The following is a 25,727-nucleotide window of genomic DNA, read 5'->3' as shown; positions in this document are numbered from 1 at the left end:
CTGGGAGAGCTCCTGTCTTGGCTCAGTGGTTAACGAATCCGACTAGGAACCATGAGGTTCCTTAAGGCAGCCTCCATCCTACTGTTATCCCTCTTTGGCCCCTCACATTTGGCAAGGTGTCCTGTCAAAAATTGGCCTGCTTCTGTGGTGAGATATTTGTCTATTCAGCAGGACTAGAACTAACTTAAAACTTTCTGAAAAGGAGAATTCGATTCTCTCTGATATATTCCTGAAAGGGTCCTGAAGATATATTCTTGCAACGCTGCATCTCGCTCCCACTCTTCCCACGGGGTAATGCTCGTCTTTGCTCATGGAGACAGGGGTCCATGGGCAGCGGGGATGCTAACAGAGCTGCTGCGTCACCTCCTTGGAGAGGCCCTTTCTCATCAGGTGCTGCGAAGTAGTTTTCCTTCCTATTCTGTTTCTCACTTCCTAGTTTTTTTCTTTCATGCCTCGTTCAGCAGATACCTGCTTACTTCTCTGTCTCTCCTTCTGCACTCGACCCTTCCCCAGGGTTTAAACTGTTGTATTCCTGGCATATAGTGCAGTGCTTTGCAAGGAGGAGATACCCAATAATTTTTGGTTGAATTAACTGCCGAGAGAGGCCAGGCCTTGTGGATGTTCTGACACTGCATGTTTTCCTGTTTCCTCGTAGTCACTGGTGTTTGGTCGATGCAGGGAGTTTCACAGGGTGCCCTGCTCTGCTCCTGCCTTGCCACTGGCACCTGTGTGCCACAGCAGTGTCTCCATAGGGGCCTGAGATAAAGAGTGAGACATCTCTTCAAAAGGACACTTGATAGTTTTCTTATTGAAGCTATGCCTACACATTTAATGTGGTCCAAACAGTAAGAAACTGTATTGGGTCACACACCTGAAAGTGGCGAGGCAGGGAAAGGTTTCCGTGTTAGTCATCAATGATGCAATAAAAATCCAAGTTCTTCCTGTGCCTCCACTCTGCCATCCTGTGGTGGCTTCACCCTGAAGCTCCTTGTGGTTGTAGTTGGGGACTACATACTTCCTCTTCCACATCTGGGTGTGTATGTGTGTGTGTGAGAGAGAGAGAGAAGGAGAAATAAAGTCCTTCTCCCTCAGCTATTTAACAAAAGCTCCTTCTTTCTCTTTTATCAGATTGGGCCAGCCTGGGTCACATGCCCATGTCTGAACTAATAACTCCCTCTGGCTTTTATTCAAATGCATCTTTCTGTAAGGCCTTCCTGACCATTTTGTCTAAAATTCCAACCCCAACTGTGCATCTTTATTTCTCTCTAGTTCACTTATTATCATCTAACTAACCATGCATTTTACTTAGCTTTTCCTTTGTTTGCTTATTTTTCCTAATCTCGGTGCAGAGGTTTTGTCTGTTTTGTGTCTAGAACAGTGCCTGACTTCAGGGTCCTCTAGTACATATTTATTGATTGAATAAATGAATGAACATGGCCGGGGGATTTCATGGGACTCTTGGATTTGGCCTTTTTAACAGCTTTATTGAAATAAAGTTTATACACCATACAATTCATTTTAAAGTGTACAACTCACTAGCTTTTGGTGTATTTTGGTATATTGTGCATCCATTACTACAATTACTTTTAGAGTATTTTCCTTATTTCCAAAAAACTCCCACCTGCTACCCATTTTCCCCCAGGTCCTCCATCATCCTCAGCCCTGGAAAGCCACTCATCTACTATGGATTTGCCCTTTCTGGACATTTCGTATAAACGGGATCATACAGTATGTGATCCTTTGTGACTGACTGCCTTCTTCACTCACATGTTTTCAGGTTTTTTTCTTTGTTGTAGCATCTGTCAGTACTCTGTATTTTTATTGCTGAATAATATTGTAGAGTATGGTATATGATACATTTTATTCATCCTTTCGTCAGTTGATGGATTGGCCTTGGTTTGTAAACCAGTCACTGTCAAGGGGGGTGGCTCTGCCATGATTGGTTATAACAGTCCTGGCCCATCTTGGCGTCAGTTCCTGCAACTCAAAGTACCGACGCGCACGAAGCACAAAGAGAGGGACGTGGTTGACGCTGGAGGTCGGCTGCCATCAGATCAATGTCATGTCACGCAAAGTTTCTTCTTTCTTCCTTCTGCCTTTCGATTGTCATATTTTCCTCCTCCCCAGTCATTATTTTATTTATTTTTTATATTGGAGGGTCAATGGTTTGTGACATTAAAACTGTAGTAAGACAGAAGGAAGGCCAGCAACAGAGTGAATCATATTAGCTCTGGCTTCAGTTTAATTTCCTCATAAAACAATCTCTCATTTTTCAGTGGACACTGAGGTGTTACTGTGGAGGCTGCAATAAAAACAATCACCCTTCACTTAGGATGTAAAATACTTTCCTAAGGCAGCCTCTTCTTAATTTCCTGTGTTCTCTCTGTTGGAAGGCGCACTGGTGCAAAGCAAATATGAACTATGCTATATTTCAACCAAATGCCTTTTTGTTCTGGAGGACTGTGGTTTTTTTTTTTTTTTTTTCTTTTCCAAGTAATTAAACCAGTCAGGGAAAGACATCAAATGTCATTTTGCTCATTTTTGTTTCCTTATTCCTTTCTGATCAGAGTTGGGACATGCGGGGAGCCGAGAATATGCAGGGACTCAAAAAAAGGACCTTGCCTGATGGCAGAAAAACCTGAAGGCAGGTTCTTAACCAAGGAAGGGAGCTCACCTGAACGGTACAAGCCGAAGGTGGGCCTCTGGTCAGATGAAAGCCTGCCTGCACGGTACAGGCCGAGGGCAGGCCTCAGGTTACACAGCTCTCACGTTGATGTTGATGGGGAGAACTGGGGCTTTCCTGGGAAAACAATGTCCATGTTTGCGCCGGAGAACATGGATTGTTTCTCGGGTGACCTAGTCTTTCCTGTTGTTTTGTTATTCAGTTTTCCTCAGTCTTTCCTGATTATTTACTTATTACTCTTATTTCCCATTCTTATATTTCCTGTGGTGATTTGTGACTTAACAAAATTACAATAATAGAATAATAAAAATTTCATCCTGAAGGACTTTTCCCCTATTTAAATCCAACTTTGTTAAAACATAGTGTTTATCTATTAACTAGTTATATAGTGAACTTTAGAGTTAGGATTTTAATGAGGTCCATAGAAGTTAGCCATATCTTATCCAAAAAACCTAGCTGTGAGTTTTGTCTTTGATTTTAAAAGCTTTTTAGTGATAGCTAGTTTAATTAAGTCGGTTTATATTTACTTACACTGTCTCCCTGCCATAAGGCTTTGAAGATAAACACCAGTCTACAAACAAAATTTGTAAATGCCAAATTCTTGTGTCTATGGCCTCTTCAAAGTACTAAGTTTAGTTAAGATAGAGATCTTAAAACAGGATGCATGGCTGCTATACCAGGTAATAGTTAACCAATGGACTTTTAACACTGTGATGTAATCTGTAGTGAAAAACTGTCTATACAATCAAGCACTGTTGCCAATAAAGTGTGAGCAGTCCAGCGCCCTGAAAGAAGGGACAAAGAGGCTGTCTCCGATGCAAAAGCCGACGTCCGTCCATCTTCTTCGGGAAAGTGTACATGCCCTGGCCGCCGGCAGGCCTCCGGCAGGGGCATTCTCCTCCTCAAGAGTATTTCCAGAAACAACTCTGCATGGCAAGTGGGGACATTGTCCACACTTTTTAATCCAGCGCAGAGCCTTTGGGAAAGCAGCATGCTACTAGCAGGCCAAGCAAAAAGGTGTAAATGGCTTTATTGAAAGCCAATAAGCTGTGTGAAGCACTGCTCGTGGCTGAGTCCTTCACCGTTTGTCATTTTGCACCGATGAGAATTGCAGGAAGGTTTACAACTGTGGGTCTCTGAGTTTGAAGTTTTGTTTTTTTTCCTGTGTTTTCTACCATAAGCGTAAGGTTAAAGGATCATTTGGTGTTTTATTTGTGTACTCTTTGGAAGACGTGTGTGTGTGTGTGTGTGTGTGTTTTATTTTTGATGACAGGAGGAGGACAGCTGCCACCCACGTGTCGTCTCAAAAGTGAGGGCAAATTTGAGCAGACTTCGGAAAGGTGTTGGAGGCTTCTTAAGAGTTCGCTCAGAATGCTGTAGAAAACTCCCCCTTAATCCCAGAGAGTAGAAAGCTGAGGTGTAGTGTGAGTCTGTCGGTGCAGAAGGGCAGATGTGTTTGTTCTATGTAAAGAGTGCTGAGGGTGCCTGCAGAGTTAGATCTAGTTCTGATCATCATTGTAAGAACACAGACCGATTTTCATTGATTAAAGTTGTGGTGAAAGATTGTGAGATTAGATTGATCAAAAATCATGTCCTAGTTACTGCTAAAGTGGCAGCATCTGAGGAAGATCAGGGTCATGTGTAATGACTTCATTTGATTTGTACAGATTTCAACAAATCACAACATTTTCCCTGTGCTGGGAAAGTAGATATTTCCTTATAAATTTCCATCAACCATTTGAAGTTTAACCTTCGTTTTAAGCCTAGAGACGGCGTAAATCTGAACCGTGAGCTATGGATGATGGTAGCTGGGTCACAGGGAGGTCTTAGTGAAATAGAGCCAGCGGGGGAGGGGGTGCACAGGAGAGAGGGGGCGGGAAATGCACTGGTGGACTGGACGAGTTTTGAATGAATCAATGCCCCAGGGTCAGTTGTTGAGTTACTTTAGTTTTTCAGTGCCTTGCAGTCACACAGCCTCACTTGAATTGGATTTACAGAGAGAATGACGCCCGACCTCCAATTATTTTAACTCCCGATGGAGAATAAAGTGTTTTATGTGTGTGGTACTTGGCCTCATCTGTCACATGGTTTACCCTGACCGGTGCCTCAGTTTCTTTTTGGTAACTCCTAAACCTTTAAGACCCTGCCCTGAGACCGTAAGCAATCCCAGCAAGGCTTTCTAAGCCCTTAGACAGGGACTGTCACTATGAAGTGTTACTAATATTTCACATTGTAACTTCAATATCGCCTAGTGTACAATTTGATTACTGGTTAATAAGGATTCTGTTTAATTTGATTGCCACCCCTGGAATTAAATCATTTTATATTAAAAAAATTGCCAAATTTGATTGTTCCAAAAGAAGATTATTAGAGTGCCAGTCAGGTGGTTAGAAAAAATTGACATCAAATAATTAAATTAATCCCATAAACAAATTGGAAAACATCCAGAAAAGCCAGTCTAAGATTGTTCCCAAAGTGTGCCTCCAGGGAACTGAGAGTGGGTGAAAATCTTGCTAATGGTTCCTTGGATTGACCTTTTGTAGCTCAGATGTTTGTAATAAAACAGTGGCTACATATTTATTGTCCTGGATTGAAAATTTACTCTTGATATTTAGTAAATAAAGCCTAAACATAACCACTCTTATTTTGACTCCCTTCCTGACTTAATTCATGTGCTTATTTATACGTGCCGTGCCTTCTTTATTTTTAGTGGCCTGCCGAATAAAGGTGAGATCAACTAATCACTCCTGAACGGTTTTCCAGAATAAACTCTTGTGCGTATTGAATCAATCGTCTGCTAGAATTCGGGCAACTAGATCATCCATTGCTTTTCTTTTATTTGCTACCGTCCATCAGATTGTAGGTTGGAGTCGATGCCATTTATTTAGAGTATATTGAGGGGGATGGCATAGGAAGGATTTGTTAGTGAGGCTTTAAAATTCTTTCCCAAGACATTTGCTCACCTCGCTCTGACCTGACCAGGTGAGAAAGTACGGAAGGATTCCTAGCCCGGGCTGGAAGGTTTGTTGCCTCAGTCCCTTAGGCTGGACAACTTCAGGCCCAGGTGACATGTCATGACCTGGAATCCACCTTTTGTTTTCCCAAAATATGACTGATTGGGAGGATTTAAATACATATTACAGGCTCTTAAATGAGGAGTGCCATATGGAGCTTTACAAAAAAGGTGAAGAAAGCTAACTACTGAATAGTATATTTAAGCACTTAATCTTGTATATTTTTAATTTCCTTATGGGAGTTCGCAGATTTTTCCAGTTTTGCTTCTTCTCACCCTGTTGGGTTTTTTGGTTTGTTCGTTTTTTTGGTTGGTTGGTTGGTTAGTTCTCGTGAGCAAACCTTTTACCTCCTATAAGGGCCTCTAAAATCTAATTCGGAAGATTTTCTGTTGCCTTAATTCTTTCTTGGTAAAATCTGACCGTTTTCCCCACCTCTCAAAAACCACATATTTTGTTTTGTTACCTTTGCCATTTTTTACCAAAATTTTATCTAAGGGAAATAAAAATGAAATGGGTATTTTTGATGGATATCAGATGAAATTTTGGAAATCATATAGATTGTTATTCTTAAGAAGTTAGTATTATTAGTCTTACTACTGGGATGTGTAATAGTATGACTTTTGTAAAGAGCATATATGTCCCAGTGGTTAGGTCTTAGAAATTACAAGAATAAATACTCATTTATTGACTCAGTAGTAGGAGATTATTCGAAGGATAGATCAATAACTTGAATATAAGAGGAAGTTCTCTCATGTGTATCTTCCTAGACTCTGTGATGTGCAGTAAGTTTCTTAAATACTAATAATCTATCAATAACAGTGATAATGTTAATAGCTAATAATGAGTACTAATGTGCTATGCATGCTGCGGGGATTATGTAATTAAATCCTAAAGGGTACTCTGTAAACTATGTATTACTTCATTTTACAGGTGATGGTGACTTAGGGAAATTAAGTGATTGTCCAAGTTCACAGGATTTAAAAGTGGGGATGAGACTCTGGATAGATTAAATCTAGGTCTTGAGATATTTTTGTGTATTGGGCGTATAGAAACTTTTAAATGGTTAGTGAGGCATTCACTAACTCAAAAAATTAACATAAAAGGCTTTCTATCCCCACTTTATTTGCCACAACCAACCCTTTCAAACGGTTAAACCCTTTTATTGGTTTCTTTATCATCACCTCAGAAATTTTTTTTTTTTTCTTTTTAGGGCTATACTTGTGGCGTATGGAAGTTCCCAGGCTAGGGGTTGGATCAGAGCTGCAGCTTCTGACCTACACCACAGCCACAGGAACACGGGATCCAAGCCGTATCTGTGACCTACACCGTAGCTCATGGCAATGCTGGATCCCTTAACCCACTGAGGGATCAAACCCATGTTCCCATGGATACTAGTCAGGTTCATTACCAGTGAGCCACAACAGGAACTCCTTGCCTGGAGTTTTTTAATGCATATATGAACAAATATGAGTATATATTCCCTCATTTTTAAAAACACAAATTGTATCATTTATGTATACTAAATTGTGCCTGTTTTTCATTATCCTAAACTCTTAACTACCTCCCTTGCCCCACAGTCTTTGAACAGAATGGCCTGTTTATCTCTGCATGACCCTGCCACTCTGGTTGGGTGGCTTAAGTACATTCAAAACTGAAAAGCTCCCTAGGGCGGGGTTCCTGCCACCTTTTCAAAGGTGGCTGCTCCTGCTAATGTCCAGTCCAAATACGATGATCTTACGATGCACAAACGGGTTCCTCCATTGGGGTTAAGGCTCTGCCTGGCAGGGATGAGGTGCAATGAGTTGGAAACGCTGCTCAGAAATTGTCTGTGAATGAGGAAGGGGCAGAGGCTTCCTTGAGTTCTCCGTGTTTCGGTTAGTGCAGTAAGAGAAGAGCAGTTTTAGGTTCACAGGAAGCACTGAACAGAATGCACCAGAATTCCCATGTGCCCTGTGCCCTTCCCCCCCCCCAGCCTCCCTACTACCAGCATCCTACACCACACACAGTGGTACATTTGCTTCCAGGGGTTCTATTTTTTGCTTGCTTTTGTAATATACTAACACCACAAACTCCAAATAGGACTCATGTTTAGTTGACAGCATGTTGAGAGAGCCTTGTTCGCTCAGGGCTCCACGTGGCCTGGGTGGGCAGTGAGGGAGGGAGAGCAATAGGGGCTAACGTGCGTAGAGCGGGCTCTGAGAAGCCCAGGCCAGTCAGGAAGTCAGACCACATACGTAGATTATTTGATACACTAGTAAATGGAAGGTGAGAACCAGTAAAAGTCACATTTACTACTTCAGCAGTACAGATTTTGAGATCATGTGAACGTGGGTTGGGTTGAAACTTGCCTTCTGCACTCCTTGAGGCAGAAGGTGCTGTAGCAGAGCACAGATCAGTTTACAGAGGCCATACTTCGTCTATTGAAGGCAATGAATCATTTTCCAGTGGTTCCCAAACCACTTTAGCATCAGCCACTTCCATGGCAACGATGTGCTAATAATAATTATTATATAATGGTTCCCAGTCATTTATTAAAACAGGTCCAGCAAGAGCCTCACTTGACAATATTTGGCATTGATTCAACATTTTTGGAGTCAGGTTTCTGTGACGGTAAGAGGCAGCAGGATGCCGTGAAACGAGCCTGGGCTTTGGTGCCAGAGACTGATATTTCTACTGTGACTCAGCCGCATGAGCCCGTGACCTCGATCATGTGATTTCGCCTTTCAAATCCTCAGCCCTTGGTAATGCTGATGTGAGGACAGATGAGACAATGCGTATTGAGCGCCTAGCACAGTGACTGGCATGTGGTGGTTTCATCATATACATGTGACCCCTCGAAGACTGGAGAAACCAGGCTGTTTGCAGAGCGGGACTGCCAAGTCGTAGAATGATTGTGTGCTTGACCTGCCCTTCAGTTATCCTAAACAACTGAGATTACTATGGAGTGGAATTTAATGAAGTTGATGGAAGAAGAATTAAGCGGGGGATTCTGGCACATGTAAGCTGTTCCACGGTGCGGGCTTCTTAGAAAGACCTGGGGAATTTAGGTGGGGAGGTCTTGAATCCCTGCCACTATTTGAAGGCCTCCGAAGCCTCCTCAGGTAAGCGTATTCCGCATTTAACCGTGCTGAGCTCTTTGTTGCCGTCAAGTACCAGGCAACAGACCTGGGTGGGATACGCCTCTGAGTCACCGGGATCTCGGAAGGCGTGGATGTCTTTGAACAAACAGGCAGCAGGGTGGGTTTTTTGGTTGTTACTTCCAGTGAAGGCCACTCGGCCGGGAGACAGCTGCCAAATTGCCAGCCTTTATTCACACGCTGTTTCCAGTGCGACTTGTCTTCTAAAGAGCTTTTTGCCATTAGTTTTGGAGGCAGGATTTCATTCTACCCTGCAGTCGCATTTTCTGACTGGTGGCCTTAAGAGGGATATTGTGGTGTTGGCTATGGAGCACTGAAATTTTACGACATGCCATGTGGAACGAAAGACATAAGGACGTGACCTCCTTTGTGTGGTATCATTCGTTCCGAATATGCCCCATCTCCTGCCTTCAGCCATTTTTCTGGCCCCTGGATGAGGTCTGTACAGTGGTCAGAATTAACACCGGCCTGGCTCCTCAAAGCTGCAGTTTCCCTGAGGTGGCAGGCGTGGTGGAGCACTCTGCCCCTCTCCAGTTTCCTAGATGCACCCGCCTGTGGAGCTGCAGTGGCCTCTCCCTGCTTGTTGTGCACGTGGGACCTCTACACCTGTTCAGTCGTGAAGCCACTAATGAGGCCTCTCCTGTCCTATTCAGGATTTCGACGGAATATGAAATCTCATTACCCAGAGTCAGTGAGTGACATCTGTTCCCCATCCCCCTCCTGAAGCCAGCATTCCAGCCGCTCGCTCGGAGCTGTGGGAAAGATGTGCCACTCAGAGAAGAAGAGCCCAGAAAGAAGGTGTCCCTTCCTTGCTCAGCCAGAGGGCAGATGGAGCGTTCCAACGTCCTGGCCCCCATTTAGACCACTGTCTTCAAAGAAGTAGCAAGAAGAAAACTTTGTTATTTCAGACTATTAAAAAATGCTGACTCTTTTGCTTCTGAAACAAGTAAAAACCTGGAAATGAGGGGTTTTCTTGATAAGGAAGATATTAACCTAAAAACACCCAGCTTAAATGGATGAATGCTTAAATTGATTAAATGTTAGATTGATTTAAAATGAGCATGCTATAAAGGTGATTTATGTGGTTGGCCTCTCAGAAACCCATCTTTTGGAAAGAAGGACTATAAATAAATAAACGTGGATATAATAAATAAATACCATAAAATTTTTGTTGGAAGGGTATTCATGCATAGTTTTATATATATATATATATGTGTATGTATAAGAAAACATAAAATCAAGATATTATAGAGCAACTTTCTCTAAAATATTCCATTATTTTCATTCATTCGTTTGTCCTTTATCTATGGACGTGTTCACTAAGTAAGCATTTATGGAGCATCTTTTATGTGTCCTGTACTGTTTTTTTGTTTTTTGGGTTTTTTTTGCTTTATTCGTCAAGGGGATTAAGGTTTACATATTATTGTTCTGTTGAGGACTGGTCAGCTTTAGTTAGTATTAGCCAACCATAGGTCGCAGCGTGCTAGGATGGCATAGCACCTTGATCTCCTTAGTACAGGTCTAAGCCGCTCGGTGCAGACTCTTCTTAGCACTAAGGTCAAAGGCAAATGTATCCCCTTTCTTTCATTCCATGAATTACTCCTAGTGATGCGTTTTACTTTGTATTGGGAGCCTCACTTTCACCTGTACTTTTTTGTTGTTTTTCTGGAGTTCTGCTTGCTTTCTATTGCTCTTGTACTATTTTCTTTTGAGATAGCTTCACTTCCTTTAAAAAATTCTTAATGTGCCTTTACTACTATTGAGGACTCATGTTAAATTTTTGAAATCCTTCCTTCTACAACCTGCTGTTTGCCTACTCTAATCTGGACTTGTCTTTTCCTGAGTCATCCTGCATAGCTGTCATCCTGGAACCCATTAGTGCTACCCTGTAGCAGTATTTCCTGGTTTCTGTGTCGTCCTTTTTTTTTTTTTTCCTTATATCCTTGTTTTGCTGGAATATCTCCTCATGAAAATTCCCCAAAGGTAACCTTTCTCTTATTTTTTGAATCCTTTTAATCTTTGTTCTCTGTTCCCCTTCTATCTTCCTTCCTCACTCAAGCAGTCATTTTAATGTGCTCAATGTGCATCTTTTTGCAAGTATATGTTCTTTTGTTTGCATCCTTTTGTTTCTCGCATAAGTGTACAGCATTGCGTTACTCTGTTGGTCATTCGCCTATTCCCTCTCAGATCCATCCCTTGAAATTTGTTGTTGTGCTGTTCTCTGCCATACGCAAGGGGATGATCTCTGCAAAGTGCGTTTCCCAGACTTGGCTGGCTTCTGGTTAGGTTTCGCCAGAGGGAGGCATTGGTGTGAAGGTAGCGGAAAGGAGGAAGGGAGAAGTCAGTGTATTCCGCCCACTCCAGCCTTCGCTTCTGGTAGTGGCTTTGACAGTGGCAGCATCACCACTGTGCTTCCAGCATAGCCAGGTGGTCCTGGCTTTAAGGCTCCTAGTAATTTTCCCTTAACACCTTTCCTTTTTGTTTCTCTAGCAGGTGCATTTCAATGGAGGAAGTATTGCCCCCACAGGAGCTATTTTTCCCTTAGGGGAAGGAGTCTTGGGGGAGAGGAGTCTTGCTTTTAAATGTGGAAAGCACAGATATATACAGTGCATTAAACAGATAGACAGTGTGTCCTAGTGGGGACGGTTAGGAAAAATATATCTAAAGTCTTTTCAGAGGAGTAGTCATGGAAAAAAATGTCAAGAAACACTACAGGGAGTTCCCGCTGTGGTGCAGTGGGTTAATGATCTGACGCTGTCTCTGTTGTCTCTGTAGTGGCGCAGGTTCGATCCCTGACCTGGTGCATCGGGTTAGGGATCCAGAGTTGCTATGGCTGCGGTATATGCAGCTGCAGCTGGGATCCGATCCCTGGCCTGGGGGCTTCCACATGCCATGGGTGTGGCTGAAAAAAGAAGAAACACTGCAAAAGTTATTGATTTCTGCATTGTCTTATATTTCCTGTTTTCTTTCCCAGCTCTTCTAAAGTTTTAAATTAACTTCCATGCTAAATCCCCTCAATTTAGCTACCTGGTATAAGTTCTTCTTTCTTGGAAGGGTGCTTACTGTCATATGTTTGTTTCATTTTGTTTCTTAAGGTTTTTTTCCCCCAGTGGGCGTATTTGTTAAATCCATTCATGTTGTTATGGGCACATCTGATCCACTGCCTCTGGCTGCTGTGCACTACTCCGCGGTGCACCTCCGCCACGTTGAGCATAGCCTTTCTCACGTCTAGACACCCAGATTTCTTCCAGTTCTGCACTCTACAAGAAAACCAAAATCCGTGTTCTCATTTCCTACCCCTAAGGACCTGTGAGAATTTCTTTGGGGTATAGGCGCAGGGTGAAATTGCCGAGTCACGCTTATAATCATTTTGATTGCTGGATTGTTCTCTAGAATGTCTGCATCAGTCTACACTCTCACCAACTCTATAATTGTTGACAGTCTAATAGATATAAAATAATATCTCCTTGATATCTTAATTTGAATTTCTCTTTGCTGATTTAAAAAATAGCTTTGTACATTTGTTGGTCTTTTGGGTTTCTTGTTTTGTCAGGGTTTTGGCATTTCACAGTGATGTTTCGGTATGGGTGGGTTCTTGTTTTTTTTTTTTTTTTTTTTTTTAATTCATCACACTAGGCATTTTGTTTGTACTTTTAATCTGAAAATACATGTCTTTCTTTAGCACTGGGGAATTTTCTTGTATTATTTCTTTGGTAATTTCCTCCCTTTTAGTTTTGGATTTTCTCTTATGGAAGACATTAATTTAGGATGTTGGTACCTTTTGAATCTTTTTCTCCATTTTTTCATGTCTTTATTCATTTGCTTCAATTTTAGGAAATTTCTTTGATTGAATTTTCTAATTTTCTTCTAAGAATTTTATTTCAAGAATAATTTAAGATTTCTAGTATCTTAATTTGTAATTTTTAGTAATGATTACTTTCGGATAGCAGCCTGATTTTGTTTTGTGAATGTGATAGACATTTTAGACTCTTTCTGTTTACATTACTTAGACTTTAAAACATATCTTCTTTTCTCTGGCTTTTTTAAAAAGTAAAATTTAAAATTTCTCTTTCATGCTTTTTGTTCTCATGTTGCTGGTCACCCATGGCTGTTTCTTAATCTCTAGAAAAGTAGGATTAGGTCCTGGGTTGGATTCCATATCGTGTTGTAGAGGTAGGAGTCTTCCTCTTGAGGTCTCTTCTCTGAGTGGGAATTCTAAGGGGAGCTCTGTGTAGGGTGGGTGTGATGGGGTGTCACTATGTGGTCACACTCTGATGAGGCAGGGGAAGGCAGCTCCCAGATGCCAGAGTGAAGTCTTTTCTCAGGGACATCAGAAAACATGCTGTGAACATTTGCTGTCCCTTCTGTTCAGCTTCTTTAAAGAAGATCTGTTTTGATCTAGGAGTAAATGCATTCTGCCTACACTTTGCTTGGGCCAGGCAGGTGATGACTTGCATTTTGATGGGTAAAATTTGCCTATGTCTGATTTTAGAAGCTCCCCAACCAAGACTGTGTATCTGTCCATCTTCATGGGGATGAAGAGATGGCACCCTTCGTATAAAATAATTAAAAAGATCTACTTACCAAGAAACTGTTTACAATGGTGCAGGTATAAGGAAACCATAAGAAATGGTACAGTGCCTCAATGTCTTGGTGGCACCTAAGCTGTCACCACGCTGAGACCCAAAGTTACCAAGGCAGGGAGGTTTTCACAGAGTCAGCCTTCTTGCATGGAACAGTGACCTTTGGTAAAGAGACACAGCCACCTGTCAGTGACTCTGTAGGGAAAGAGTCACCACTGTCCTCCTGTCCATCTCTTACAGGTGCTCCACATTGGCTCAACCCAGGTGAAAGCCAGAGGGCACAGGCACCAGTTGATGTGGTCTGCACAGACCAGCTTCCAGGGCAGAGACCAGGGTGAAGAAGGCAGGAGGGTGATTGGCAGGGCGAGTGGGAAGTATTCCGCACAGCAGATCTGCATTGTCCGAAGCTTACCTGTGGCTTCCATGCGTTTTGAGAAGGCTCGACACCGGAAACTGCTTTTACTTGTGTACTGGACTTAGAAATGGATCAGAGGGCCTTCCAGCTTTGGGTGAATCTGATGCCATCCTCCATTAATATGCCGCAGAAGTTATCTGTAGTGAGTGTATAACAGGGTAAGACTAGTTGGATTTTAAGGCCCAGGTCCTGAAGTGGAACAAGTGTAGTTACTTAACCTGGTGAAACACATAACAGAAGTAAGTAGGAGTGGTATTCTTTCAGATACAAATAAAAATTGCTAGTGACTTTATTACAAGAATCAGTAAATAAAGTTCTAGAGGCTGTACTGAGGAGAGATGGGACATTTGGAGCGTTTAAACACTTAGATTTTCTAGAGGTAAGTACAGGCTATGATTTAGTTCTCTTGTTTAGGGATCAGAACTTCAATCCATCTCCTTCATCTCAGCCTGATCCTAGTGCAAGACCTATGGGAGTTGAGCTAGAGGCTTTCTGAGATTGGCGCTTGTATCTGATGTTTGTCAGCACAGTGACAGTGGTTTTTTTTGGTTGTTGGTTTTTAGGGCCTCACTTGTGGCATATGGAAGTTTCCAGGCTAGGGGTCCAATTGGAGCTACAGCTGCTGGACACAGCCACAGCAACACAGGATCTGAGCCACATCTGGGACCTATGCCACAGCTCACAGCGACACTGGATCCCCGACTGCTGACCGAGGCCAGGGATTGAACCTGCATCCTCATGGATACTAGTTGGATTCATTTCCACTGCACCACAACGGGAACTCCAGTACAGTATTTGGGGTGTCCTTGACCTACTATGCTCTTCTTCTAAGTGGTGATGGCAGCTTCTCAGATCAGTGCAAAGGGGGAAATTTCACTTGACCCAGGAGTAACATGTCACTGCAGTCTAAGGATGGAGTCCTTTTGTACCTGATCTTCCTGGTTTTCTTATTCTTTGAAATGATGAAATTTATAAAATAAAAATCTAAACAGGAACTTCTGCCAGGGTTCTTTTTGTGGCCACACCATCTAAAGGTTTTTGCTCAGAAGAATGCAATGAACCACTGCTACCTTTCCCCCTTTTCAGTATCTTAGACTTGCAACATCATCTTGAAGATATAGTCTCCATATGGCTAGAAAGGCTAGGTAGAAAGATACTGCTCTGGCTACTTGGCGTGCTATAGAAGCAGCTGTGCTTTTAGAAAGTCCATGGATTTTTATGTTGATACAGATCATCCATTTCTGAGCTTGGGGGTAGCAGATAGAGGGGGAAAATGACATATCTTCCTAATTTTTTTTCAGACCATCAGGGATGCTCTGCTGGTAAGTCTTAGTATGTTATTTTTTTCCTAGAAAATCATCCAGTATATGAAATTGGAAAAAAAAATCTTTTACGATTCTTCAAATTCTCTTTGAGTCTGAGATGTTTTCCCTTTCTTATTTCTTATTTTGTATGTTTATTTGCTTTTAGTCTGTTTTATTTATTAATGTTAATAATTATTTATATTTTGGTGTTTTTAACCACTTTTAAAATTAATTTTTAGCCCCATTCATTCATTCCTTTTTTCTGATTAATTCATTTTTCCTTATCCTTCTTAATTTCATTGTCCTGCTTTTTACATTTCTCTCTCTCACTCGCTTTTAATATTCAGAGGCTAGTACTTTTCCTCCGAGTTTTTTTTTTGGCTCTTTTCCATAGGGTCTCATTCACTGTGTTTTGATTATAATTATTTTGTAGATAGTTTGGATTTTCTCTGTCATCTTCAAGAATATTGTATAGGAGATAGGGAAAGGTTACATTTGGAATTTTTTTTTTTTTTTTTTTGTCTTTTTAGGGCCACACCCATGGCACATGGAGATTCCCAGGCTAGGGGTGGAATCGGAGCTGTTGCTGCTGGTCTATGCCACAGCCATAGCAACGCCAGATCCAAGCCGTGTCTGTGACTTACACCATAGCTCACAGCAACGCTGCATCCTTAACCCACTGAGCAAGGTCAGGGATCGAACCTGCAACCTTATGGTTGCTAGTCGGATTTGTTTCCACTGTGCCATGACGGGAACTCCAGGAAATTGTTTTAAATGATAATATTCTAATAATTAAGCTTAAGAAATTTGGTTGAGTGTTGAAGGTCAATAAAAATCTAGGAGAGAGTTGAAGTCATTTCTCTGAATCACTAGCAAGCTGCTTTTACATCTGGACTTAGTGCCAGCTAAGATGAGAAGAATTTGCTGAGACACCTAAAAGTAGAGTTAAAAGTCAAGTTTAGGGGAAACTGAAAGGATAAAACATTATCAATATATAAATACCTGAAGCACCTTCACAAAGAATTTATCCTGTGTACACAAGCCCTTACTGATTTCTTAATGTCTGAACCATACAGGGTAGCTCTGCCTCCTGGGCTGGGTTCTAATTGCTCATACGTTAGACTGTAAGTTCCTTGAGGGCAGCAACTGTATCTTATTGCGGTAATAATCCCTGGTGTTCACCTTGTACTCTGGCTGATCATGGTTGGTGAGACTGAACTTTCATAGGCACTAAACAAAATGCCATTAAATGTATTTTAAAAGTAAGTAAACTTCTAGAAGGCATCTGCTACTAATCTAAATGAGGTTAGTTGGCATAAAAATCTGCTCTCAATCATCAGTTTTATCTGTTTGGGAAATAATGTTGCCCTCCTATATATACTGATGCGTATTTCTCATGTCACAGTATTCAGAAAGTGACTCTTTAACAAGTGTTCAAAGTGTCTGTTGCTTTGAAGTCGTATGTCTTTTTTCATTTGTGTATGCCTTCGCTTGGTTTTCTCAGACCTCAGCAAAATGCTTGCATAACTGCCCTCATCTTTTCACAAATTATGGTAGTGCTTCGGTTCGCTTTTTTGAGCTTGGTCTTCTCCACATATTGGGATCTCCGTCACACTCAGACCCCCCTCCTGAACCTTCCAGTTGGGCTACAGGTGTGTGGGCAGTCCTGGCTCTGGGTGCTCATAATGACACAAGTGCAGCTGGAAGGCACCAGAGCACATAAGAAGACAATTACAAATTTATTTATACAGAGACACAACCATGATGTTTTAAATTCATAGTGGGTAAAACCACTGTACTTAGTGCTTATTGCAGCTCCCCTCAATAGAAAATGGTAGTAATAATAATAACACAATAATAGCAGCAGTAACGAGAGCAGCTAACATTTATTGAGTGCTTCCTCTGTGTCAGATCCTGTTCAGCACTTCCACGGACGGACACACTAAACCTTTACACCCAGTGTGTGATGTCGTAACTGTTGCTTCCCCCATTTTTCAGACAAGGGAGCAATGTTCAGAGGTCTCTGAACTCGTCGATGGCAAATCTGGAACTCAAACCCCAAGCCCACGGGTTTCTATTGCATGTTGCTGCTTCTAACACAAAAGTACTGGACTTTAAATATCTCTTCAGTGGCTTAGACGGTTACCAGCAATAACAACCATTGGTGAAATCCAAGAATTTCAGTTTGGAAGAAGCCATAGGGATCAACTATCTAGTCACATATTCTCAGTTTTCAGGTGAAAAACTGGGGGCTCAGAGAGACGGAAGGTCAGAAGCACAGAGGGAGAAACGGGCAGAGCGGGGAGTTGAATTCGGGTCTTTGGCTTCCCAGGACACTGTCTTCTCAACAACATGAGGGTCTCTCTTGTTGGTTTCCATCATGACCGGCCTTGTAGAGAGGAAGGGAAATTGTACAGTTCTCATTTTTAGTCTATAGTTGTGCAGAAAAGGACCAGGGACATGTTTGTTGAGCACCTGCTATGAACCGGCTCCTGATAATTCTGGGTGCAGATATTCCTTTCCTCTGAGGAGGCTGAGGCCGGGAGAGGTTAAAAGACGGGCCCCCAAATCTTAGAGGTAGTAACAGGAGATGCCCGGCTTAGTGGTCTGCCTTTTAAACCACCGGCCTTGGCGCTCGCTAGGCTGTCTCGTGGCTAAGGACCTCAAGGGGGCACCGAGACTTATCCACCTTGTGTTGTTAGCTCTAGATAGTTGTTCCTACTGTACAGGTCCCTGTGAACTCTGGAAACGTGCTCTCCTCCAGTTTTGCAAATAGGCTTGCTTCAGCCCTCAAAGACGTCTTATAAGTCTCTCTGCTTTTTGGTGAAAAACTTCCCGACTGAGTGCTTCCCGAAAAAAATTCTCCACCGCCCAGAAGCTTTTTTATTTGCAATTGCTTCTTAGCTTACAGTTTGTAATTCGATCTCTCCTTAGCTGTACTATCTGGGTTGTAAGCTGTCTGCACTTTGTCTTGCTGGGATTTTGTGGTTTCATTCTTTCATGCCACTAGCACGGAGTTACATTCACAGACACAAAGGGGAGCTGGACTAAGGCTTAGCTGTCCTGTACCAGCTTGCACTTTGGATTATCCAGGGTCCCGGGAAAGAGTACGTATCCAAGGTAATCCTTCCTCTGGACTTGCTTCCTCTCTTGTGTTTCCACCTCCGCAGAAGCAGAAGAGTCACCTTCTCTCTCAGGAGAAGCAGAGAAGGGGAGGCTCTTTGACCCGCCAGGCGGGAAGGCCTCCCCGCTTGCAGTGTTCCTCTCCTGCGCAAGATTCGGTGACGGTCTCTGTAGGTGCATCAGACGCATGGCATTTCATACCTGCTACTCTGAAAGTAAATCCAGGACATTAAATAGTTTAATACAAATGAGATATTGGGGCTGTGAAATGTCTGTCAACATTTGGTGAGAAATTTTGTTCTTTTGGTTGTTGTTTTGCTCCCCGGGTTGCCATTAAAATTCTCAGTTGGGGGCTAATAGTGTTTGCCTTCCGTATTAATTGATAGTGTCTCTTTGGTTCTTTATGAAATCTGTCCCAGAACTCTGATGCAAAGATGCACAAGGACCTTAGTTTTCATTCTGTTGGTGGTGGTGACGTTGGTGGGTTTGAGTAGGGGACACTTAGCTGGGAGGCAGAGGGTAAGAGCTTGGACCTGAGCTGTTGATTTCCTTGTTTCCCTCGTTTGTCTGTCTCGCCAAGGCCAGTGGTAGTTCATGAAGCAACAGGCGGGGGCGCCAGTCCCCTTTCTCGCCTCCTCATGCACGCAGTCCCAGGGGATGAGTAAGTAGCGTGGCCCACGGATGTTGTCTCTGGTTCCACATCATCTAGCCGTTCTCAGCACAAGGCCTTTTCCACGCCAAGGACCAGGCTATTCTTTATATGTATCATTAAAACAGAACTACTTCCCTAGGCAGGTGACAGCCCAAATTAACAAAATAGTGTCCTAGTGGCCACACCACATTCAGCTTGCCACATATGTTTTAAGTACATGTCTCAGAGTTCCTTGGTGGCTCAGTGGGTTAAGGATCCGCCGTTATCACTGCTGTGGCTCGGGTTTGATCCCTGGCCCAGGAACTTTGGTATGCCACGGGCACAGCCAAAAAAATAAAAAAGCACATTTCTCAACAGCAGTGTCATACCTAGTCAGTCAAGTAATCCATTTACCCCCTTGTTCCTGGCTGAAGGAAAGGTCATATGTCTGTCTTGTAAAACTAAAGAAAAGTGTTACAAGACCGAGACCAATTGTAGCCTGTTGCAAATGCCTCTGGCTACTTGAGTAGCCTAACCTTGACTAATCTCATGGAAGGGGTGAGACCTCCACAGCCAATTCTGTAAAGGGAGGAAGCAGGCGCAGCAAAGACGGAAACCCCTCCACTCTGATTAAGGGCATTTCTTCAGCTTTTGTTTAGAAAGGTACGGTTGTTATCCACATTTGGGGAACCTCTGTGAGTTCGAATGTGACCTGACAGTAATCACGAATGCCACGTGAAGAAATATGAGAAAAGCGATTAGATTTTCCTCTGTTCATTGTCTAATTAGAGGTCAGGTTCAAGTCCACAGTAATGGAATTAAAGCCTAACTGTTAAGACTGTGATGTTTTGTGCTGAATGCCACCAGAGCACTTGGCGCCATGGGGGACGCAGCAGGACCCACAGGCCCTGAGGCTGAGGGTGGAGGGCTTTAGGTAGCGTGTGACAGGGTTTGATTTGAAAAAGGAGGCTGAGGGCGAACCTTCAAGATGTCAGAACGTAAATGTGAATCCTTTGTAGATCACAGAATAATACTAATATATAGAAGTCTTAATTTGCTCAACTTCCAGATTATTCAGGTTTTGCTACTAGGCTCAGTGAATAGTTATTTTAACTTTGTTAATATGTTTTTGCAGGAACTGGGCCCATTCTTAGGAAATAGGGACGTATTGGTCACACAGTGGTTGCCACACCATCGGCAAATAATGAAAAGTGTGTACGTCAGCGCCACAAGCCTCCAAAGCCCCTGGTCTGAGTCTGTTATGTTCTTGATGGGAGAGGAGTGAGCAGTGGGAGAAACACACATGCGCAGACATGCCACAGAAGGGAAAACTGTCCGTCCTTGGCCTGCTTCCTGTCCGAATACGAGGAAGAGGTGCCTTGAGAGAGGGAAACCTCCTCAGGCCACCTTGTCCCTCTCCCCCAGGGGGCTCCTCCAGCCAGTGGCCCATGCTGGAGGCCCGAGCAGGGCTTTTTCTCCCTGGGAAGACGTGGGCTGAAGTATGTGACTTCTTAGCAGAGAACTCTAGTCAAAGGAGCAGCCACCCTGGCCTGAGGGGCCTCAGTAGGTGTTTGAGATACGCGCAGGGGCGACTCAAGTGTCCACCTTTCCTTCCCTATAGCTTTCCTTCTTCTGAAGACTTAGAAAAGGAGGGTTGTTTCACACCTGCTCCCACTTGCCCTCCCCATCATCAGTGCTCCCCGAGCTGCCCTGTCTGAAATTCCCGCTCAGGATCCCATCTCTGCAGTACCTGCCTGGGGTGCAGGTCCCTCCACGCAGCCGTCGGGGTACCACGAATGTGGTCAGTTGCACTTCCTTTGCTGGCTCATCTCTTGTTCCCACAGTGCCTTTTTACAAGGCTGTATATTTGGGGATATTATTAACTAAAAGGAATCTTAGGGTGGGGGTGTTTAAACTATGCTCGAAGTACGACTTTCCCCGTTGTCCCTGGCAAACCCACCGTGGGGGGGATCCCCTTGCAGATGCCCTGCTTGTGATTTTGTGCTCACTTCCAAGTCAGCCCTTTCAGCAAGGGTGTCCTTCTTCCAGCCTCCACCACGTGGCTCTCTATGACTCTTCTCTTCACAGAGGTACATCGTATTCCCCATCCTGAGGTTTTCAATATGAGTTGCTCGTTCTGGAGTAACATCCTCCAGAAAGATCTCCCCAGCCCAGACCCCTAGCTCCATATGCCCAGAATTCTGAGTCTGTGTAGATAATCCCGAGGGGACCTGGACACCACGTCCGGTCACCTAGGAGGTTGTCCCATAGAAGTGAGAGGTAAACACACTTCTTTATTGTTCTCAAAATTCAGACCATTGAAACTTGCAGATACACGCACGCACGCACGCACGCACACAGGTGTGAATCAGCCCCAGTGTCCGCGTGCTGGTGCTCCCACAGTGGCACCCTTGCTTTTTTATGCAGCGTAACAGCAATTTAATTCATCTCCCTCTTCTCCCTGTTTCTCTTCTCTTACCTTCAAACGGTGTTTCTTTTTGCCCCCTAAAAAGAAAGAGTTACCTGGGAGCCATGTACTCTTTGTGGATTCTTGCCTGGCTTCTGCAGTGCAGAGACCCAACAGGCGCTCTCGAGGGGTTGCTAAATGCTTAGGCCCAGGCCTTCCCCCATCCCGGGCTCTGCCCACTGGTGGGGAAGGGGTGTGGCACGTGGGAGTTCCTTCCTCCCCTTAGTTGAGTAAGTGTTGACATCAGTTCTTAAAGCATGTGACATGAAGCATATCACATTTTAACCTCTGTCAGCTCTCTTTCCATTAAAAGCACATTTTATAAGATCAGTGGCAAATCTGATATTTTACTTGATTTTTAAAATCCCCTTTCTAGGTGTGACTGGCTTGCCCCATCCCACCCTTCCCACTTTCTTAATGCGTTTGTATCCTCCGTGAGACTTGTAGAGCCCTCTAACTCTTTCTTGGCACCTCTTGGGGATTGAACTATGTCCCTTCCCCAAATTCATATGTTTTAGCCTCTTCTCCCAATGTGACTGTATTTGCAGACAGGGCCTTTAAGGGTTTAATTAAGGTTAAATGAGGTGATAAGGTTAGGGCCCTAATCCATTAGGACTTGAGTCCTTGTAAGGAGAGGGAGAAACTCTAGAGAGTTCTTTCTCATTCCACATGTGCATGGAGGAAAAGCCTTGTGAGGACACAGGAAAAGAGATCTCATCAGAAACCAGTGCTGCCTTGATCTTAAACTTCTAGCCACCAGAACTGTGAGACAGTAAATTTCTGTTGTTTAAAGAACCCAGTCTCTGGTATTTTGTTACGGCAGTCTGAGCAGACTAGTGTTGGCATTGCTTTGAAATTTCTGTTCTGTGATCAGATACCTTACTTTGGAGTTTTCCATCATAGCATAGAACCTCATTCAGAACTTTCACTTTAGCAATTACACCAGGAGCTGGGAATAAAAACTAAGCTGCGTTCTAGTCCTTTGAGAAGCTCAAGGTCTAGTGCAACTTGCAATTCATGGGCCTGATTCATGTGCCTCATCAGCCTTCACGGTCACCCCAATTTTCTACCTCTCTGATTATTGACTCAAGTCGTTTTCATTTAATTTTTTCTTTTGTCATCTTCTCCATGCTATTCTTATCTTCTCCCATTCTTCATCTTTCTTTTTATTTTCCATTCTTTTCTTTATCCCTGGTTCTCTCTCTCTCTTTTTTTTTTTTCCTTTCCTCCTTTCACACGTGCCCGGTTTATGTCATCACCATGCTAAAAAATATTTCTTGATTTTATTACTTTTGTTCTTCTTTTTCCTCTGTCTAGTTTCTAAACCATTGGCTTACTTTGTTGCCATGATAATTTTATTTTCTATAATAATTATCTCCTGATTAGTCCAGTCTGATTTTATCTTTGATATTCTTTGAAAGCTGCCTCTTTCAGCTCTGTGTATCCACAGGTAATTATTTGATGCAACAAATACAAGGGTTGGTACACTTTCTTGCTAGTTTGTCTCCTATCTTCGGCTTCTCTTTGGTAATCCTTTGGATGAACTTGGTTTTGGGGATGCCCCTTCTCAAGAGCAGAGGCACCCTTGCATATTTTTGTATCCAAAGTGAACACCACAGTGAAGCAGCTGATAAGTATTTGGAATGGTTACAAGAAGGAATGCAAAGCCCACACATGCACTATTGGTGTTATTCATTCATTTATTAATTCTTCTCACACATTTTATTGGGTTCTTAGTATGTGCCAAACACTCTTCTGGATGATGGGGGAGAAAAATACCCATGGTCCTTGTTGAATATGCATGGAGTGTATATTCTATTGCGGGGGGATAGACAATAGACAAATGATTGAAAAAATACTAATTTCAGGCAGCTATGAATGTTATGAAGGAATGGAAGTAGGAGGTTGTTAAAGAGAATGACAGAAGGAGATGGGATTGGTGGGCTGTTTTAGGTAGATGGTTAGAGGAATTACTCTGAAGTAGCTACATGTAACTCATGATCCATTATAGGCAGAAGAAACCAGCCCCATGAAGATTCAGGGGAAGAACCTTGCAGGAGGAATACATCGTGCAAACATTTGAAGTGAACTAAAGCTCAGTGTGTTCAAGGAATAGAAAGAAAGTCAGCCTGCCTGGATCACAGTGAGTGAGGCAAGTTAGGGTCCAAATCATGCAGGGCTTAAGAAGGCAATGTAAGAAGTTTGGATATTATTGCTCTAAGGATGATGGAGAACCTTTGGGAAACTTTAAGCAGGGAGGAGCATGATCTGATTAATACTGAAAAAAATGTCTTGCTAGCCAGAGGAATAATAAAGAGGCTATCGTGTGAGGTCACGTGAGAGATGGATGTGTTCTGAGTTAGGGTGGAGGGACTGGTAGGGTGGAATTTGAGTTGATGGACTTGATAATTAGATATTGGTGGTGATGAGAGAAACAGGTTAAGAAAGTATTGTGGATTTTGGCTTTGAAACTGGGTATATGATAATGCCATTACTCAAATGGAGAAGACAGAAGGAGGAACAGGATTGGGGGAGAAAATTAGAGCTCTGTTTGAGACCTCTACTAGGCCTCAATGTAGCAACATCAGTAAGGCATTGGGATGGCCCGCTCGAGTGTAAGGGAAGTATTTGTAGTGGAGGTCTCCCTTGGAAATCCGTAGATGTGGATGGTAGTTGAAGTCATGTAACTGGATGAGATCCCAGGAAGGAAGACAAGATAGAAAGGAAGAGTGTTCGGACCCGGTGTGGGACACTCCAGGTTTCAGAGGAAAGTAGAAGATGATGACCTGGCAAATGAGACTGAGGTGGAGAGACTTGCGTGTAGTAGGAAAATCAGGATACTGTGGGATCATCAATGACAAAAGATGAGAGCTTTCAATGAGGTGGTGGTTGAGAAGTTGAGTTGGATGAGTTTGGAAAATGATCCCTATTTTTGGCAACACTGAGTTCACTAGTGACCTTGAGAAGGGCAGTTCCTGTGTGCGGTGGGAACGGAAGTCTGCTTATGGTGGAGTGAAGAGAGCTTGGGAGGTGAGGAAGTGAAGAGGGGACTATTAATAGCTCCAGATGTTTTACTGTGGAATGGATATAGTAGCTGGACAGAAACATGGAATCGGTGGGAGGTTGTCTTTGTTATTCAGTGTGGAAGAGTTGCATTCTTCCTGGTGAAATTAATATGTTTCTTGGAGCAAGGGAGACATTGGTGGTAGGCGTCCTTGAGCTGACTCCTGGTCTGTTTTTCTTCTTTTCCAGATATTTTTTTCCTTGAATAACTAATTACCTATTTTACAAGGATAACTATGAGATAAGCTTTTTCTCCTCTTTCTAGAAATCTTTAAGATGTTTTCCACCTCTCATGACCAGTTACAAGACTTTTCAAGGAAACATTTGCTTGCAATACTGGACCTTCTCTTCATAGCCAGCTCTGGGCCCATGGAACTTGGAGTAGAAAGGTGGGATTCCAGGTCCTTTGGGGACTGAACTTAAGTTTGAGGCCAGAAGAATATATTGACGGTCGAATGCTGCTGGTTTCTGCCCACAAAATCTTGTTTCACTAGTAGTTACTGTGTTCAGAAACTGTAGGCTTCAAAAGGGAAGACTGTTGTATGATTTAAAAACTACTTAGGGATGTGCGAAGAATGAAATGTGATAGTGTAATTTTCACAGCACCCATGCCTTGAGTAATAGCAATGTCTTAAAAGTCTATTTTGGGGTGGACTTGGGGTTGATGAGTTTTTTTTATATGTTTGGAATACGAGAAATGTACTAATGGACCATGGTTTATCTTGGAGAAGCCAAGGTGAACAGGTATGAAACTATTCGCTGCAGAGCTGGGGTTTGTGCAGCAAATTGGATTTACCCAAGTTCCTCTATCCAGTCTGTGCAACATGAAAAGCCAGTACAGAAAACCCTTATTGACTTGATGATATGGCTGTGTGATGAAAGCAGTAATCATGTTTAGACCAGCTATGAAACAAAATGCAATCCTCACACTCGCTCACTGGCCGTGATAGGATTATAGTCTGATTGACTGAAAATATGGTCAGCAGGAGGATCATTTGGCAGCAGAAGAGGCCGATTTTTCTGATGATCCAGAAATCAGATTTTGATTCTGATGATTAGATATTTGGCTTATAGACTTCGCACTCCTAAAGAATGCTGCCAAGGTCAGTCTGTCTTCTGTACTTTGGAGAATGAATGAATAATGGTACATTATAACAACAAATAAGTCAACTAAGCCTCATGACTCACTGCTGTTATCTGTCAGCAGGCAAATGCAGCCCTCATGTCTGGATAGCTAGTGTGAGATTTACGGATGCTAGAGAGCTGCTATTTAGTTTTATTATTTGAGGCCAGAGTATAGGCATTTA

General features: G+C 42.9%; 1 long non-coding RNA gene across 1 annotated transcript in view; it reads left to right on the top strand.

The window, feature by feature from the left end:
- Positions 1 to 25,727, top strand: part of LOC110260376 — a 655,655-nt gene that overhangs the window by 87,098 nt on the left and 542,830 nt on the right. The gene's annotated exons all lie outside the window — the stretch shown is intronic.

Source organism: Sus scrofa, chromosome 4 (assembly GCF_000003025.6).
Source record: "Sus scrofa isolate TJ Tabasco breed Duroc chromosome 4, Sscrofa11.1, whole genome shotgun sequence".
Taxonomy (NCBI): Eukaryota; Metazoa; Chordata; class Mammalia; order Artiodactyla; family Suidae; genus Sus; species Sus scrofa.
This window is presented reverse-complemented; position numbering and strand designations above follow the sequence as displayed.